General features: G+C 40.3%; 1 long non-coding RNA gene and 1 pseudogene across 2 annotated transcripts in view; both read left to right on the top strand.

Moving 5' to 3' along the window:
• The window catches only part of LOC129397379 (uncharacterized), a 109,492-nt gene that overhangs the window by 73 nt on the left and 88,894 nt on the right, over positions 1-20,525 (top strand). The window lies entirely within an intron of this gene.
• On the top strand, positions 2-19,393 carry LOC129397378 (inosine-5'-monophosphate dehydrogenase 1-like; annotated as a pseudogene). Its single transcript, XR_008955356.2, has one exon. The product of XR_008955356.2 is annotated as an inosine-5'-monophosphate dehydrogenase 1-like (transcript).

The following is a 20,525-nucleotide window of genomic DNA, read 5'->3' on the forward strand; positions in this document are numbered from 1 at the left end:
GTGCCCCTGGGTTTGGGGAGGGTGGGGAGCCAAGGAGTGGGATGAGAGGTGGTCACGGAATGGGGGGCGCTGCTGTCCTCCCCGGGGGCTGCAGGCCGAGACCGGGTGAGGGGCGGGGGTGATGCTGGCACTCTGGACGGAAGGGCGTCGTCTTCGCAGCCGAACAGGTTGTGGACGCCCAATCCTTTTTCTGCCCGTAGTCCCAATCCGAAGCTAAGCTGTGTGGTTTTCCCTTGAAAGCTCCCCAGCCAGGCTTGTTGCCTCCACCCCTTCTTTCGCATCTGAAGCATTTTGCCTCCCACTCGAGAGAAATCAATTTTCTTAAACAAACAAACAAAAAAAGATGTGCAGGATTTCTAATAAATAGCATCCTTGGATGGAGGAGAAGAGGAATGACTCCCTCATCCTGCCACACACACCCCCACGCCACCCCGCAGCTCTGAAACGGCTTTTCTTTCTTAGCCAGCCGCACGCTGTTGCCATTCCAGGCTCGTGTGGGAGAAGATTGTTGTGCGCCTGGGTCTGTCCGCCCGGGCGGCTCCAGCCTCTGGTTTATAAAAGGTGCAGATGGTTAAAACACAAATGTGTGACGTCAGGGTCGGTTTTTAAAAGTCTCTTCTACCCACTACATCAGTTGTGTCTCTTGGGATGGACTTTAGAGAATCGATTCGAGCCTAATGGCAGTCTAGAGAAATGGAGATCTTCGTCAGGACTATCAGATTATTGTAATGCTGCACTTATAACAAAAAACTTAGCTTTAGCCACGCAAAAAAAAAAAAAAAAGAAAGAAAATAGAGTGCAAGATAAAAAAAACACACCTGATTAACTGATAGTACGACCCTTCCAATATTCTTTGACATATCCATGCCATGGTTCCATTGAAACAATTTCTTACCTAAAATTATGTCCCTCGTCATGATATTTTCTACTTAAAATGGAGGAATTCTCATAACTGTGATCTAACCGTCATAATGAGGCTGAAAAGGAAATCAAACTGCTCTTGCTTTGCATTCTCTTCAGTAGCTCCTTTACCCTTTATTTCAACTCCAGCAGATAAAATAGAGATACTATTTGTCACCCAACCCCTCCTTATCAGTTCAGTGAGGGTGAATGAGTTAATGTCGTGAAAGCATTTGAGTTCTCCAAAACAAAGATGTTGTGATAATATTACTACAGTACTTTGTGATTACAAGTTAGCTTTGTAAATAATTACCAATGTGCCATATCCAATCGTGTTCTATCTTGGCCTGGGAGTGTTAGGATTTACCCTCATTTATAAGTAAGCCTGTTAAGCACTATGGATGTTGAGCCAGGAATTAATATAGCCCTCCTCTTCCCGCCAAATAATCTCTCCTCTAGGTTAAATTTCTAGAATTTAAAAACACAATGAGAACCTGATTAGGAACATGGCAAAGATGATTTTTTGGGAGAATGTAAGTGTGTTTGAGAGTATGAATTTATGGACTAAATATGCATTTTAATAGATTTTGTGATTGAAGCTAATGAAACTTTCCAGGACTCTTTTGAAATTTTCTAATTAACAGTAATTAATGAAAATGTTTTATGATGTACCATCTGCATTATAGTAGGCATGGAGCTCTCCTTATAGATGATGCTTCACACCTAGCTGGGTTCTCACCCTTCTGCACCATGAACACCATTTAACTTCTCTGTGTCTCAGTTTCAACATTCATAAAAAAACTAAGCTTAACATTTCCTGGCCTACTCATCTGACACCATCAGATAAGATAGTGATATGAAAGGCTGTGGAAAACTCTGAAGGACCATTACACTATATTATTATTATGACAGCAATTACAGGGTACTTCAAATGTTTGTGGGAAATAGAATTAAAGGTTAAAATTAAAATATAAACTTTATTTCTCAACATACGATTTGTCAAGTTCAAGATGATAAGCAATGATACCAGCCATTTAGTTCATCCTTAAAGAACCGAGGGTCCTGGGAATTCATGTCAATGCAGTCTTTTTTACAGTAATAATGTAATGTTAATAACAGAAGAAAAATGCGTGCCTTTTAAAGAATTGTTAAGATTAGGAAACAAAAATAAGTCAGAAGGAGCCAAATTAGGAGTATAAGGTGGATGCCTAACGGCTTTCCATCAAAATCCTAACAAAATTGCCCTTGTTTGTTGAGAGGAATGAGCAGGAGCATTATGTTGAAGAAGGACTCTCTAGTGAAGCTTTATTGAGCATTTTCCTGCTAAAGCTTTTACTAACTTTCTCAAAAACACTTTCATAATAAGCAGATGTTATCATTCATTGTCCTTCCAGAAAGTCAAGCAAAATCTCTTGAACATCCCAAAAGACTGTTGCCAAGACCTTTGTTCTTGACTGATTTGCTTTTGCTTTGGCTGGACCCTTCCACCTGTTGGTAGCCATTGCTTTGATTGTGCTTTGTCTCCAGGATCATAATAGTAAGGCCATGTTTCATCTGTTAGAATTCTTTGAAGAAGTGTACGAGTGTTTTAGGGTCTTGACCCTACTTGTTTAAAATTTCTATTGACAGCCTTTCTCTTGCCTGAAACTGATCTGGGCCCAATGGTTTGGGCACCCATTGAGTTGAAAGTTTGCTCAACTTTAATTTTTCAGTCAGAATTATGTAAGCTTAACCAATTGAGATGTCTGTGGTGTTGGCTCTTGTTTGTGCGGTTAATCGTCAGTCTTCTTCAATTAGGATACAAACAAGATATTTTCCTCACAAATTGATGTGGATGGTCTGCCACTATGGGCTTTATGTTTGACATCGTCTTGTCCCTTCTTCAAATGAGTTATCCATTTGTAAACTGCTTATTTTGGGGGGCAGGGGGCATTGTCCCCATAAACTATTCATAAAGCATCAACGATTTCACCATTCTTCCACCCAAGCTTCACCATAAACTTGAGGTTTGTTCTTGCCTCAATTTTAACAGAATTCATGTTGTTCTGATACGGGCTCTTTTCAAACTGACGTCTTATCCTTCTTAGTGCTGCAAACTGTATCCTGTTCAGATACATTATAACAAGTTAATATAAGTTTATGTTGGTGAAAAAAAATTGAAATCCAGCGAGACACAGTGGCTCATGGCTGTAATCCCAGCACTTTGGGAGGCCAAGATAGGTGGATCACTTGAGCCCAGGAATTTGAGACCAGCCTGGCCAATGTGGCCAAAGCCTGTTTCTACTAAAAATACAAAAATTAGCCAGATGTGGTGGTGCGTGCCTGTAATACCAATAATTTGGGTGGCTGAGGCACAAGAATCACTTAAGCCTGGGAGGCAGAAGTTGCAGTGAGCCAAGATGGCATCACTGCACTCCAGCCTGGGCAATGGAGCAAGACTCTGTCTCAAAAAGAAAAAAAAAAAGGAAAAATTAAAATCCATGCATATTTTTTCATAATATGCATTTTCCATGAACTTTTTGAAGATGCCTTGTACATTTTCATAGCTGCTGAAAAAAATAGGAAAAAAAAGTCTATACGGCCAGGTGCAGTAGCTCATGTCTGTGATTCCAGCACTTTGGGAGGCCAAGATGGGCAGATAACTTGAGGCCAGGAGTTTGAGACCAGCCTGGCCAACATGGCGAAACCCTGTCTCTACTAAAAATACAAAAATGAGCTGGGTGTGGTGGCGCATGCCTGTAATCCCAGCTACTCAGGAGGCTGAGGCACGAGAATTGCTTGAACCTGGGAGGCAGAGGCTGTAGTGAGCTGAGATCGTGCCACTGCACTCCAGCCTGTGTGACACAGTGAGACTCTGTCTCAAAAAAAAAAAAAAACACTATGCAATTGAGCAAAAATAAGGTGCATATTCACATTCTAATATTTTTAAAATCTTCATTATAAGGCTATTCCTGCTTATAATGAAATATTTACATATTAGGGAAATTCTTAACACCAAAAAAAAACCGTATCATCGAAGCCAATGGGGCCAGGAACTTAATTGTTGCCAGTAATCAATTTTTCTCTCTTGTTTTCCACGTCTCTTTCTTTTTCTCTATCACTACAGCCAGTAGCTCCACTGACACATTTTAAGTACTCTGCAGTGATAAAAAGAAAAGAGTCAATATTCCTGAGACATCTGAAATAATGACTAATTGGCTGGACTAGACTCATGTGCTCATGCCTCAGCCAATCACTACTGCAAGGTCTTGGGGCTGATGACAGTCTCCATTCAGAATTCATGTCCAAAATGATAGAAGGAAAGATGTTATACAGATGTGACCGCCAGGGTATTTGCTGTGAGCTAGGCAGCCACACCACGTTTTATTTACTGTTCTACTACTATTTTTACTGTTGGGCACTTGCACAGCACCTTATATGCTTGCTTCATTTAAATTTTTTATTAACCTTTTTATGTTGGGAACTGGAGCCCAAAGAAATTGTGTGTTCCCAAAGTTACCCAACTAATCAATGGCAGAGCCTGGATGCATAAGGACCTTGAAAGCCAGAAGAGCAGCTTATGTGGTAGGAAATAGATAAATATTTAAGGCTTTTTAGCCAGATAATCCCTATCTTATGAAAATGCGTGTAACAGACTAACAAAGCAGCAAAAGGGCGAAGCACAGTGGCTCACACCTGTAATCCCAGCACTTTGGGAGGCCAAGGAAGGAGGACTGCTTAAAGTGAGGAGTTCAAGACCAGCCTGAGCAGCGTAGCAAGACCTCATCTCTACTAAGAATAAAAGTTACCTGGGCATGGTGGCATATATCCATAATCCTAGCTGCTTGGGAGGCTGAAGTGGGAGGATCCCTTGAGCCCAGAACTTCAAGGCTGAGCAGTGAGCTCTGATTATGCCAGTGCATTCCAGCCAGGATGACAGAGCAAGACTGCATCTCAAAAAAAAAGAAAGAAAGAAAAAGAAAAGGCAGCAAAGGTAAGTTCAGAGACCCAGAGGCTGGAAGTAGAAGGTCCAACATATATTTAAAAGAGTTTCAGGAGGAGAGAAGGAAGGAGAGGTGATCTCCAGAGATGATGTCTGAGAAATTTTCAGACTTGAAAAATGTGAGTTGTCAGATCAAAGGAGTACATTGTCTCAAGCAGAATAAATTTTAGAAATTGAGACCTGTACATAGTAATGAAATTAAAGAATACCAAACATAACAAAATGATGTTAAAAGTTACCACTGAGAAAAGTCAAATTACCCTAAGAGAAATGACTATCATCCTGTCAGCAGATTTATCACCAACAGTTGTGACAGAAGATGATGGAAAATATTTTCAAAGTATTAAGAGACCAAAACTGAGAAACTAGAATTCTATACCTAGCTAAACCATCTTTCAAGAGAAAGGACAAAATAAACACATTTTCAAAATTTAGGATGCACACATACTCATTCAAAGAAGTCCTAGGAAATATACTCCAACAAGAAAAAAGCTGAAACCTGAAGAAAAAAATGAACAAATTAGCAAGTATCTTGGTTAATATGAATCAGTAGTATGTTTTTAAGTGCTAGTATTTTAGAATTTTAAAACCAGGTGAAATTAAAATATCTATTAAAATATGGTAGATGATGGTAGGAGGGAGTTCTGAGCTAAAATATTCTGGAGTTATTTTATTCAAAGGCAATGAAATATTCCTTCACCTTAGACTTTGACAAGTTATACTGGTTAAAGTTCTTTGTTGTAAACAACAGAATCCATGCAGGAATTTTAAAAATTTATAACAAAATTATTGAGAGAGCTGGAAAAACAATCCTGGGCTAAACTTCTAGAAAAATGCCCAAAACCATGGCAGAACTAACTGGCATGCTGTTCCCATCAAGCTCCAAATATCAGGAGCTCGACTTTTCTTCATTTGCTCCTGCTCCCAGGATCAGTGTCAATTCTGTGTCTGGAACTTGATCTTGTAGCCAGAAGAGTAGTAGCTGTCTGCAGAGCTTGTATCCTCACATTCCTTACATTTCCATGGGTACATCTAGTAAGTAGAGCCAATGTCACAGGCCTGCATTCTAACCGCAAGAGAGGCAGGAAATTTGAGTTCGCAATTCTATCCTGGGTAGGTAGGACCTATAATCAGAAAAGTATCCCACATATAGAAAGGTTATTTAAAAGATTATGGCAACCGTGACTATAACACAATCCATTACTGATACACATGTTAAACATTTAAAGGTATTCACCAAAATAAGAGAACTAGTATGTGGAACTTCCAAACCTATAGAGAAAAAAAAAATGGCCTAGAGAAAACTTAGTTAATGAAATAGTAGGCAAAAGAGATAAAGAGAGGCAAATTAACGGTATGATAAATAGGAAACTCAAATGAGATTGTACAAAGAAGTCCAAGGATATTGTTAATCACAATAAATATAAATGGATTTGATCTGTCTATTAAAAAACAACAAACACATTCAGACTGAGTTTTTTTAAAAACCAGCTATTTGCAAGATATATGGTTAAAACATATTGCAAAAGTTTAGGGAAAGGATTTAAAAAGAACTGTATACCAAGAAAATATTAATCAAAATATTATTCATCTAATAACATATCAGGCATAAGAATTTAAGGAAAGAAGGATTGATAGGAATTAACAAGTAATGTGTAGTCATCATAAAAGGAACTGTCCACCAAAAAGATAAACAGCCACCATGTAGTCATGAACTTGTGTGCATTTAACCACATTAAGCAAAATTTGCTGAAACTACATAGAGTAATTGGCAAATGCCCCATTAAAAACATACCAGGCGCGGTGGCTTATGCCTGTAATCCTAGCACTTTGGGAAGCCAAGGCTAGCAGATCACTTGAGGTCAGGAGTTCAAGACCAGCCTGACTGACATGGCAAAACCCCATCTCTACTAAAAGTATAAAAATTAGCTGGGTGTAGTGGCACATGCCTGTAATCCCAGCTGGAGGCTGAGGAAGAAGGATCACTTGAACCCAGGAGGTGGAGGTTGCAGTGAGCCGCGAGAGAAACAGACAAAATGGTTGAATGCCATAAAATCAATAAGCTTGATATTATGTGAGAATATATGCACACACACATATATAATCAATAGTTCACACCACTCCCCCAAGACACGAAGTCCAGCCATTTTAGAGGTGAATTTTACCAAACATGACCTTTCTTCGTTTTGTTTCATAAATAGAGGCTAACATCAAGTGTATTAACACCGAGATTCCTGATGCAGCAAATGCTTCTCAGATACCTTTTATTTCAGCCCAACCCTCTGACATCCAAGTACAGTTATTTTAAAAATAGGGCCATTCAGAACCATTTCATTTATTCAAAAGCTTTTTCAAGAGGATCTCTGCTTAACTACTACAAGTATCTCTCTGCTGCTGACATCCTTTCTGTGGTTGAAGTAGATGAAAAATATAAATAATAGACTACATAAGAAAAATATGCAACAGTTGTATACATAGTATAATATAAACTCTGTAAAAAATAAACAGAAATAAGCAAACATCTATGAATAGAAAAAAACTAAAGACCAGAAGACAGTATACCATAGTATTAAATGAAATTATGTTTGAATGACAGAAGTATGAGTCATTTCTTCATTTATCTGTATTTTGCATGTTTTCTTTAGTGAGAAATCATTAGTCTCCAAATATGTTGGCATTTTATATAAACTTAAATTTTAATAATTATATTGCTACATTGGAATAAAAAAAGACATGACACAATGAAAATAACTCAGAATGGTAAAAGAAATTCTAACTTTATCAATAAGTACATTGGTTATGAATGAACTAGACATCTCCACTAAAAGGCAGATATTATCAGACTGAATAAAACAAGATATACACCTGAGATTCAAGGACACAAGTAGGTTGAAAGTGAAAGATGGAAAAGATACATTATGCAAACAGTAACCATAAGAGATCTGGAGTGGCTACATTAATATCAAAATAGTAAACTAAACTTAAGAAATATTACTGGAGACATTTTGATAAGGGGTCAATACATCTAGAATAATAAATGTTATATAAGAACTGACCTCCAAAATAAATGGATGAAGCAAATTCAACAGTAGTAGAGATTTCATTTTAAAAATCTCATTTATAATATCATTAAAAAGTACTTAGGAATAAATTTAACCAAAGAGGTGAAAGACTTATACACCGAAAACTATAAAACAGCTTGAAAGAAACTGAAGAAGACACAAATAAAAGGAAAGATATCTTATGCATGTGAATCAGAAGAATGAATATTGTTAAAATGTTCATACTATTCAAAGCAATATACATATTTAATGCAATCTCTATCAAAATCCTGATGGCATTCTTCATAGAAATAGAAAACAATCCTAAAATTTGTTTTATAGAAATATATATAAAACAAATATATTTGTTTATAGAAATAGAAAACAACCCTAAAATAGAAAAAAATCCTAAAAGAAAAAGAGAAAAAGCTGGAGGCATCACACTTCCTGATTTAAAATTATATTACAAAGCTATAGTAATGAAAATAGTATAGTACTGGCATAAAGATAGATACATAGACCAGTGGAACAGAATAGTCCAGAAACAAATCCAAACATACATGATTAACTAATTTTCAACAAGGTCACCAAGAGGACATAATGGGGAAGGGATGGTCTCTTCAATAAATGGTGCTGGGGAAACTGGATTTTCACATGTGAAAAAACGAAATTGGACCCTTATACCATGCACAAAAATCAGCTTAAAATGGATAAATGATCTGAACATAAGACCTGAAACCATAAAAATCCTAGAAGAAAACATAAGGAAAAAGCTTCTTGACATGGCCTTGGCAATAATTTTTTGGACATCACACCAAAAGCTTGGGGTACAAAAGCAAAAATAAATACATGGAGCTATATCAAACTAAAATGCTTCTGTACAGCAAAGGAAACCAGTAACAAAATGAAAAGGCAACCTACAGAAGGAAAAAAAATTTACAAACCATAGCTCTGCCGAGGGGCTAATATCTAAACTTTATAAAGAACTTACACAATTCAATAGCAAGAAAACATATAAGCTGATATAAAAATGGGCAAAGGACCTGTTTCTCCAAAGATGACAAACATGGCTAACAGGTATATGAAAAGATGTTCAATACCACTAATCAGGGAAATCAAATCAAAGCTACTACGAGTTACCACCTCACGTCAATTAGAACAGCTGTTATCAAAAACACAAGAGATAAGTATTGGCAAGAGTGTGGAGAAAAGGGAATCCTTGTACACTTTTGGTGGGAATGTAGATTGGTGCAGCCATTATGGAAAACAGTATAGAAGTTCATAAACAGAAATAGAAGTACCATATGACCCAGAAATCCCCTTTCTGGGTGTATACTCAAATGAAATCCCACAAAGATATCTGCATTCCCATGTTCTTTGTGGCATTATTCACAACAGCCAAGATTTGGAAACAACCTAAGTGTCTGTCAATGGATGAATGAATAAAGAAAATGTGTTACATATACTTACACAGTGGAATATTATTCAGCCTTAAAAAAGGAGGAATCCTGGCCAGGCGTGGTGGCTCATGCCTGTAATCTCAGCACTTTGGGCGGCTGAGCTGGGCAGATCACAAGGTCAGGAGTTCAAGACCAGCCCAACCAACATAATGAAACTCCTGTCTCTACTAAAAATACAAAAAAAAATTAGCCGGGCGTGGTGCCAGGCATCTGTAGACCCAACTACTTGGGAGGCCGAGGCAGGAGAATCGCTTGAACCTGAGAGGCAGAGGTTGTAGTGAGTCAAGGTCGTGCCACTGTACTCCAGCCTGGGCGACACAGTGAGACTGTCTTAAAAAAATAAATAAATAAAATAAAGGAGGGATCCTGCTGTTTGCCACAGTATGGATGAACCTGGAAGATAGGAAGATATTATGCTAAGAGAAATAAATCAGACACAGAAAGAAAAATATTGTATGATCTCATTAATATACAGAATCTTTAAAAAAATTCAAGTATACAGAGATACAGACTAAACAGTGGTTATTAGGAGGAAGGTGGGAAGTAGAGAAAATGGAAGATGTAGTTCAAATGATACAATGTAGGATGAATAAGTCTAGAGATCTAATGTACAAAATGAGGACTATAGTTGATAATTGTGTATTGCTTTGGAGATGTTTGCTAAGTGAGTAGACTGTAGCTGCTCTTGCCACACAAAATGTGAGTGCCACACACGATGTGAGATGATGGATATGTTAATTTACTTCACTATAGGAACCATTTTACTATCTATATGTACTTCACAAAATCATATGCTTTAAATATACACAATAAGAATTATTTTTAAAAGATTTCGGTACCCCACTTTCAATAATTGATAAAACGAAGACTTTAACAACACTATCATTAACTGATATTTATAAAACACTCCACTGAATGACTTCAGAGTACTCATTCTTTTCAAGTGCACATGTAACATTCTCCAGGATAGACTATGTAATAGAGCCCAAAACAAGTCTCAGTAAAATTTTTAAAAAGATTGTAATTGTACAAAGCATGTGCTCTGACCACAATGGAATTTAGAGATCTATAAGGGAAAGAAACCGGAGAAAACATCAAATATTTGGAAATTAAACAACACACTTCTAAATAACCCATGAGTTGAAGAAATCACAAGGGAAATTAAGTTTTACTGAATGAAAACAAAAACACAACATCAAAATCTATGGGATATATCTAAAATAGTACTTACAAATAAATATAACTTCAATTCCTATATCAGAAAATAATAAAAGACAAATAAAAAATGTAAGCTTCCACCTTAAGAAACTAGAAAACAAAGAGCAAGCTAAGCCCAAGACAAGCAGAAGGAATAAAATAATAAATATTAGAGTAGAAAAGCAATAGATAAAAAATTTAAATCCCTAAAAGTTTTTTATTTCAAAAGATCAACAAAATTGACAAACCCTTAACTAGACTGACCAAGGAAACAAGAGAAACATTACTAATTACCAAAATCAAGAATGAAGGAGGAATAAAGCACCAAAAAAACTCCACGTGATCTTCTCAATAGAGTAGGAAGAGCCAGAAAAGGAGACTGGGATAAGAGAAACCAGAAACCAAGAGAGAATGTATTTCAATAGAGACAGAGTGGTCAACTGGTTGAGTGCTGCTAATTCCTATAAAAGAAAATGAGAATTGACCATTGGATTAGGCCATGTGGAGTTTGTTGACAATCTTAGGAAGGATTTTGGGAAAATAGCATAAATAAAAATCTAATTGGAATGACTTGGAACAGAACTCATTATAAGAAGTGAAGAAGTGGAAAAAATGAATACAGACAACTCTTCCAAGGGGTTTTGTTAAAATTAAGGACAGCAGTGATTTGGAGTAGTAGGGAGAGAGATGAAAAGCCTAAGGGAAGTTGTTTTTGTCTTTTAAGATGGGAGATATTGTATGTATAGACTGAGGAGTAATTGAAAGGTAAAAGGGGGAAAAGTTGGTGATGCAAGAGAGAGTAGATACCTGCAGGCACAAAGTCCTTGAGAAGGCAGGAGGGAATGAGATGTAGTTCAGAAGTAAAGTACGTCAGGAACTCTGAAGGGTCTGAGATTTTACTGTATTTGTAAGCTAACAAGTTAGCCTGCCACTGTTTCATGGAGGCTCAGCAAACAGGAAACTCCTGGGTCAAAGACAAAGGCTTTGATTTCTCACACCACCAGTTCCCTACACCCCAATTCCCCAGATCAATGTGAAGAGGGCAAGATGACACCTGCATATGCATTGAGTTGCATTACAAGTGAGGAACTCTGAACTTAGGGAACCTCAATCTTTTATATTGGGCAATAAAGGTGTGTGCCCTTTGCTCCAGAGACATTGTTTTTATTATTTTGAGCAGTAAACATTCTTGCTGTTTGTTCCAGAGGGAGACACTATCTCTATCTTCCAAGGCTATGAAACATTCAATCCTTGATTACATAGTCTGGAACAAGGAAATTTAAGAGACTCTTAGAGAATTGTCTCTCAACAGAGTTTAGCCTTTAGTAAGAGCTTGGACACCTCATCCATTTTAAATGGTAGAGGGTGAGGGGTGGGGAAGATAGATTATTGGAAAAGATTCTAGTACCTCTTTTTTGCTTACTTTTATTTTTTTCCCTAGCAAATCAATAGATGAAGGTATCAGGTAAAATTTAGGAGTGGGCATCAAGAGTATATGGTTTAAAGAGAGAGAAAGCTGCCTAGAAGAGAAGGAGAGGGTTGGCCAAGGAAATGTAGAATTATTGGGTACTGCTGAAGACACTCCTATAGTGTGTGATCATAAATTTAACCAGTCAACACAATTGCGATTGTTTTATCCAGGTTCATTTCATGCTTAAGTGCAGGAAAAGATCACGCAGAGAGTTGGCTTTAACCAAGATTGGAGTTTTTTTTTAGGACAGTATGATGGAGAAAGAAGTGGTAAGGGCCTTAGGGGTTGTACACTGACAAACCCTTAATTAGTATGAATACAGTCATGGACCATGGAATCTAGGCTGGATAAAAAGGACAGTGAGGAAAGGAAGCCCCATGAAAAATTGATGAGGCCAAAGGATCAGAGTTCCTGATAGGATTAAAGAAGAGTTAGAGTGTATTAGAATAAGTGAACTAGGAAGATAGAAGGAGGTAGTCAAATAATGGAATGCCTAAAATCAAGGTTTTAGAGTAATAGTACATGAGCATGGGAGTGGGTAGCTAAGGTGGGGTGGAGAAAAAGATCATTAGAGGTGAGGAGTCAAGAAACTGAATGACCAGAGTATCAGATGTATCATTTAGTGCTTGTTGAAGTCACCAAGAATAACAAGTCACATTGGAGAGACAGGGACCTATATGCTAAAATTTTGAATGAATGAGAGGAAATGACTGAAAGGTCAGTAGATGATTACAACATAGAGGGGTGGCAGGTGCCATGGACTGATGGCAAACTATTCCTTTATTTAATAAATATTTATTTACATATGGCCAACTAATTACTGTGGGAAGAACAACTTACCACATCCTCAAGGATTACATGCTAATTGGAAGATAATATACTCCTCCATCAAAAACGAAACAGTAAGGCAAACATTGCAGTATGGTGAGGCAGAAATACCACTTGCCTAAGGGTCAGAAAATCCGATTTCTATTATAAGTTCCAGCTTTGTCAGTAATTAGCTGTGAGCCTGGGTAAATCAATTAACCTCATTAGGCCTCAGTTTCCACATTTGGATACAGATGAGATGATTCTCAAGCTTCTGCAGGGCATAACATTTCATAATTCTATGAAATAAAATAATAGCTATTTCACACGGAAATTGGGGAGAATAAATAAGCATGACTGTCCAGATTTTACAGACAGAAGAACATGAACCATAAAGGACTACATAATTTGTCCAGCATCAGAATGTAAAGTCAGGTTCATTGTTGTTTGTGTTAGATCATATAATGCAGAGCAGATGGCCTAATCTGTGTTTGTTTTTGTCCACTTTCCTAAATTTTTGTTTGTCTTTCCGTTATCTCTGTTTGGTTCTAGCTAGGTCATGATTGCTTATGTCAAAGAAACAAAGAAAATACGACAAGAATCTGTAACGGTAACAATGTTGTTTAACACAACTTTGAATACATTTTTACAGGAAGCAAAGAAGTGTGTTGCCCTCCAGGAAATGTGTGTTGCTCTGATGTAATTAGGTTGACATACATTTCCCTGGTAGCCAATATAAGGAATGGGTCCACTAACCCTTGATATCAGAAAATTTTGGGGTTGGATTAGATGTCAAGGTTGGGAAGGATATTATTTGGGTAAAGGGGTTCATTAACAGTTTTTCCACTATAATGAATTTTTCCTTTATAGCTGTGATGTTACTCCTACATTTTTGAATATGTACAAGCATATTCAGTGATGCTTTGAGATCCAACTGTATGCTGGGTACTACTGTAAGGACTAGTGGCTTTGTGGAGAGCAAGAGAGCTAAGGTATGCGTCTTCTCTCCTTTTGTTAATATATACTGAATGGCAAAGATAGACATAAACAAGAAAATGAATAAATAAGATATTTTTTCAGAGCATGATCAACATTATGAAGAATATAAAACAGAGTAACAAGATGTCTCTTACCATGTTTTGCATTCCCCCCATTTAGAAAATAAGTACCACAAGAGTTAGGACCTTGTCTGTTATATTTATCAATGTATCCACTGTGCCTTGGTTAGTGAGTTTTGGTTGTGGACTTCTTTAGGTAGGACAGTCAGAAAAGGTATCTGTAAGGTGCCCTGAGAGCTGAGAAGTAGAAAATAAGGAGTTTTCAGCCAAAGATCTGGGGAAGAGCAATGTAAAAGTCCCAAGGAAGCAACAAATTCAGCATGTTTAAGAAACATAAGGAAGGTCAGTGTGGCTGGAAAGTTGTAAGGGTAGAAGTTTGAATTTTAATTTAATTACTGTGATAAGCCACTATAGGTTTTTTTTTCCTTTCTTTCTTTTCTGGTCATGTTTTCTTCCTCTAATTTTATTTCCTTTTTTCTCTAAAGAATTTTAGTCAGGGATTTTAAATGACCTTATTTTTATCTTTAAAAGTTTACCCAGACAGTTTTGTAGGGAATAGAGTGAGAATAGCATGAGAAGAAGCAAGAGATCAGTTAGGAGATGAGTGTTGATGATGGGCTGGTGCAGGGGAAGAAGTATTGAGCAGTAATTGAGTTTGAGATATATTCTAGTAGGCTGTGTGTGGTGGTGCTTTGGGAGGCCCAGGTGGGAGGATAACTTGAGGCTAGGAGTTTGAGAGATACATTCAAAAGATAGAACAAACAGGATCGTTCAGCTGTTGTTCTTCAACTGTTGTTCGACAGCTGATTGATTGGATACGGAGTGAGAGAAAAAACAAGAAAGACTCCATTGCTTTGGTCTGAGTAATTTGGTGGTAGTAGTGCCACTAACAGGGAAACTGGGAGAGGAGCAGAGTTTCTCTAGGGAAAATCAAGCAGTTGGTTTTGTCCATGTGACGCTTACAGTGCCTGTTAGATCTCCAAATGGATATGTAGATAAAATGGTTGATATATGAGTATGGCAAGATGTCAGAACTGAAGATATTATCCTCCTGTGAGTCATTGGCATTTAGATGCTATGTAAAGCTACAAGACTGAGTGAGCTCATCAAGGGAGAGCATGTTGATATGAGCAGCAAGGACTAAGCCTTGAATATTTTTGCCTTTGAAAAATACAGTATTCTATAGACTAGAAGTACATTATTTACCAGGTAAATCAGCCAGTTTTAAAAACCCACTTTGTCTTCCTCTCTCAGCAAGGAGTGGGAGGCCATCTTAGAAGGAAGCTATCCTGGTGAGAAGCTCTAATCACACAGCAGCCCCTGGGACTTGCCAGTAGGTCATCAGATACACAAAGAAAGATTCTGGTTCCACTATGCCTCTCTCTCATCCTAAGTCTTCCCTGACTCTCCCAGGCCACAGTGATCCCTCCTTCTCCTAACTCTTCTTCCTCGTTACTTTCTGGACCTTTGCAGACTTTCCTCCTGGTGGTGTAGCTACTTATGCAGAGCAGATGCTCTAATATGTGTTTGTTTATCTCTATTTATACAAAGTTTGTATTTGTCTTCTTGTTATCTCTAACTAGGCAATGATTGCCTATCACCCCCGCTTTCAACAACATTATAATTTCCTCAAGGACAGGATATTCTTACATGTCTTTCTATCCCTTATCATGTTCTGTATTTCCCCATTTGGAATGTAAATACCACAAGAGCTAGGATTTTGTCTGTTACGTTCATCACTGTACTCTTTCAGTCTGAAACAGTATTCTTGAATAAACACAAATAGAATGAAGGAATATAAAAGCTGTTTATAGTTGTCTAGATAGATGATTAAGTGCCCTGCCTAAAAGCAAGACTTTTACCCTTTTCCTTGGTAGACATAACCTCCACTTTTGGTCCCCTTTTAACACCACCATATGCAGAAGTGTTTCACTTCATATCACCTTCATGGAATCTTCCCACAGGTTCTGCTGATGCTCAAGTAGGTAAGAATAGGACATATATTTATGGCCTGTAGAATGCATATATGTAGTTGGGATCTGTGGTAGATTGTCTGCAAAGATGACCATCAACAATTTCGTTCATCTTTGTATATGTACATTGCTCTTCCCAACAAGAGATGGAGTCTGTTTCCTCCCCACTTGAATATAGATGGCCATGTGACTAGCTTTGGCTAATAGAATTCAGTAGAAGTGATGTTAATCTAACTTTGGGGCCTGGACCTTAAGAGGCCTTCCAACTTCCAGTTTTGCTGTCTTGAGATTTGGGCACCATGTTTAAGAAGCTTGGCCTTCTGGATGATGTAAGACCACATGGAGAGAGAGAAGCCTAGCTAGCACCCAACTATTCCAGCCACTGCAAGTGAGGTGCAAAACATGTGAATAAAGCCATCTTGTATTCTCTAGCTCTAGCCAAACTATCCCAGCTTCCTCAGGAGTCACGAAGCAGCCACCCCATGAAGCACAGACAAGCCATTCTTGAGGAGTCCCACCTTAGTTGAACAATCATGACAAACAATACTTTTGGGGGTGATTTGTTTTAAGCCATACTTTTGGGGGTGATTTGTTATATAGCAGTAGATAATTGAAATAGGATCTGTTTCAGGATTTCTTTTATGATAAAACTTCCAGAAATACATTGCATTTAAAAGAAGCACTTCTGCAATTTGTAGCAAAATTATGATGCAATTATATTTTGTCCCAGCAGTCTTCCTTCTAGGATTCTATCCCAAAGATACTCTGGCAAAAACACAAAGAGACATATTGGCTATTCACTGCAACACTACCTAAAATGGCAACAAACTTTAAACAATTCAAATGTATATCAGCAGGGGACTCGTTGAATATGTTATGTAACACCTACATGATGAAGTAATATGCAGCTATAGAAAAGGAATGAGGAACACCTCTGTAAACTGCCGTAGAGTAATCACCAAGGTATAAAGTTGAATGAAAAAAAGCAGGCACAGAAAATTATGTATGGTATGATATGCCATTGTTTAACTTTTTTTTTTTTTTTTTTTGAGACTGAATCTGGCTCTGTCACCAGGCTGGAGTGCAGTGGTGCGATCTCGGCTCATTGCAATCTCCGCCTTCTGGGTTCAAGCGATTCCCCTGCCTCAGCCTCCCGAGTAGTTGGGACTACAGGCACGCACCACCACTCCTGGCTAATTTTTTGTATTTTTAGTAGAGACGGGGTTTCACCATGTTGGCCAGGATGGTCTCGATTTCCTGATAGCGTGACCCGCCTGCCTCGGCCTCCCAAAGTGCTGTGATTACAGACGTGAGCTACCGTACCCGGCCGTGTAACTTATTTTTTAAAGAAAAGATAAAATATAAAAACTTTAGGCCGGGCGTGGTGACCCACACCTGTAATCCCAGCACTTTGGGAGGCTGAGGCGGATGATCACCTGAGGTCAGGAGTTTGAGACCAGCCTGGCCAACATGGTGAAACCCCATCTCCACTAAAAAATACAAAAATTAGCCAGGCGTGGTGGCGGGCGCCTGTAATCCTAGCTACTTGGCAGGCTGAGGTAAGGAGAATCGCTTGAACGCGGGAGGTGGAAGTTGCAGTGAGCTGAGATTGTACCATTGCACTCCAGACTGGGTGACCGCGAGACTCTGTCTCAAAACAAACAAACAAACAAAAAAAGCTTTAAAAGAAGTTATTACTTTAAGGGGAGGGAGTGGATGGGGTAAATGATAACACAGAAATATAATCTTAAAACTCTAGACTGCCCCCGCCCCTGGCCTGCCCAGCCTGCGGCAGCAGCGTGGCCGCGGTGCAGCATCAGCAGCAGCAGCAGCAGCGGGCGGCCGCGTGGGTGTTTTTGTCGGGTCTCGGGGTCTGGCAGCAGCATGGCGGACTACCTGATCAGCGGCAGCACCGGCTACGTGCCCAAGGATGGGCTCACTGTGCCCCAGCTCTTCGCCGGCGCTGACGGCCTCACCCACAACGACTTGCTGATTCTTCCAGGATTCATAGACTTCATAGCTGATGAGGTGGACCTGACCTCAGCCCTGACCCGGAAGGTCACGCTGAAGACGCCGCTGATCTCCTCCCCTATGGACACTGTGACAGAGGCTGACATGGCCATCGCGATGGCTCTGATGGGACGTATTGGTTTCATTCACTACAACTGTACCGCAGAGTTCCAGGCCAAGGAGGTACAGAAGATCAAGAAGTTTGAACAGGGCTTCATCACGGACTCCGTGGTGCTGAGCCCCTCGCACACTGTGGGTGATGTGCTGGAGGCCAAGATGCGGCATGGCTTCTCTGGCATCCCCATCACTAGACGGGCACCAAGCTGGTGGGCATCGTCACCTCCCGAGACACTGACTTTCTTGCTGAGAAGGACAACACCACCCTCCTCAGTGAGGTGATGACGCCAAGGATTGAGCTGGTGGTGGCTCCAGCAGGTGTGACGTTGAAAGAGGCAAAAGAGATCCTAAGTGTAGCGAGAAAGGGAAGCTGCTTATCGTCAATGATCGCGATTAACTGGTGGCCATCCTCACCCACTCCGACCTGAAGAAGAACCGAGACTACCCTCTGGCCTCCAAGGATTCCCACAAGCAGCTGCTGTGCAGGGCAGCTGTGGGCACCCGTGAGGATGACAAATACTGCCTGGACCTGCTCTTCCAGGCGGGTGTCAACGTATAGTCTTGGACTTGTCCCAGGGAACTCGGCACATCAGATCACCATGGTGCATTACATCAAACAAAAGTACCCCCAACTCCAGGTGACTGGGGGGAACATGGTGACAGCAGCCCAGGCCAAGAACCTGACGCTGGTGTGGACGGGCTGCTTATGGGCATAGGCTGCGGCTCCATCTGCATCACCCAGGAAGTGATGGCCTGTGGTCGGCCCCAGGGCACTGCTGTGTACAAGGTGGCCGAGTATGCCCAGCACTTTGGTGTGCCCATCATATTCAATGGTGGCATCCAGATCTTGGAGCACATGGTCAAGGCCCTGGCCCTTGGAGCCTCCACAGTGATGACGGGCTCCCTGTTGGCTGCCACCATGGAGGCCCCCGGTGAGTACTTCTTCTCAGATGGGGTGTGGCTCAAGAAGTGCCGTGGCATGGGCTCGCTGGATGCCATGGGGAAGAGCAGCAGCAGCCAGAAATGATACTTCAGCGAAGGGGATAAGGTGAAGATTGCGCAGGATGTCTCAAACTCCATCCAGGACAAAGGGTCCATTCAGAACTTCGTGTCCTACCTCATAGCGGACATCCAGCAAGGCTGCCAGGATAGCAGGGCCCACAGCCTGTCTGCCCTTTGGTCCATGATGTACTCAGGAGAGCTCAAGTTTGAGAAGTGGACCATATTGGCCCAGATCAAGGGTGGCGTCCACGGCCTGCATTCTTAGGAGAAGCGGCTGTACTAAGGACAGCGGTGGAGGTCGAGGTGGTGGAGGGGGTGCACCCCAGTGTCCACCTTCGGGCACCGCCTCCCTCCATAACTGAGTGGTCCACAGATTTGCACTACAGGTTCCCCAGCTCCTGTCCAGTGAGAGAGGAGGGGAGGTCCTGAGGGGTCTGCAGCCCCTCGCTCAGCATCTCCTGCAGTCAGGACTTTTCCCTGGGCCAGGCTGCCCTGGGAGCCCCCTGAGCCCAGCCAGCCGGGGTCTCAGGTGCCTGCCTCAGGTCTTTCTTGCTGCAGCCTGCTTCAGCCCGGCCCCCACCCCAGGGGCAGGCAGCCCCTCCTGGCTTCTCCTGTAGAGCACCTCCCTGCCCCCAGCCCCCCAGGAAATGGTGCTCTCCTGGCCCTGCCTCTGGCCCTTCCCGGGCCACTGCCCCCTCAGCCATGTGGCACTTCTTAGCTCCTGACCTAGACCAAGGAGTGGTCTCTGCCCCCTTCCCTGGCCCTGGGCTACCCTTGGGTCCTGCTCCTCAGGCAGCTCCCCTGTCCCTGGCCCTGAGGAGGAGGCTGCCCTGGTCATGGCCACCTGCCTGTCATTCCTGACTCACCACCATCCCCAGGTGTACCATTCCTGCCTTCTCCTCAGCCGCTGTTGAAGGCTTTAACTTTGCATACTTTGGGATCACAGTTGTGTCATTGTGTATTAAATAATTGGAATAAATCAAGCAGGTCTCAACGCCTCTACCAAAAACAAAAACGAACAAACAAACAAAAAACAAAAGCTCTAGAACTCTAGACTGTGGGAAACTATAGCACAAATAACCTAGTTTCTCCTACAAGTAAAATTTAAAGAAAACAAAAAGGGATGGAATGGGAACCTTGTGATTAAAAAGAGGAACTTAAGGGGCATTCTAACCAATTACAATTTATGAAACAATTTGTTTTCCAATTTGAATAAATAAACTGAAAAAGTTTGAGACAGGGAAATTTAAACACTGGTTAGACATACAATGCTATTAAGGAATTATTATTTAGGTATGATAATGATAGTATGGTTATATTTTTAAAAGAAGCTTTATATATTAGACACACACTGAAGTTTTTAATGGATGAAATGATACTACACTAGGAATTGCTAAAAAATAATTAGATGAATTAGTGAAGTTACGGATAAAACAGGATTGGCCGTGAGTTGGTAATTAATGAATCTGGATGATTGGTTCATTAAAGTTCATTCTATTGTCTTCTT

The sequence above is a fragment of the Pan paniscus genome, chromosome 2 (assembly GCF_029289425.2).
Source record: "Pan paniscus chromosome 2, NHGRI_mPanPan1-v2.0_pri, whole genome shotgun sequence".
NCBI lineage: Eukaryota > Metazoa > Chordata > Mammalia > Primates > Hominidae > Pan > Pan paniscus.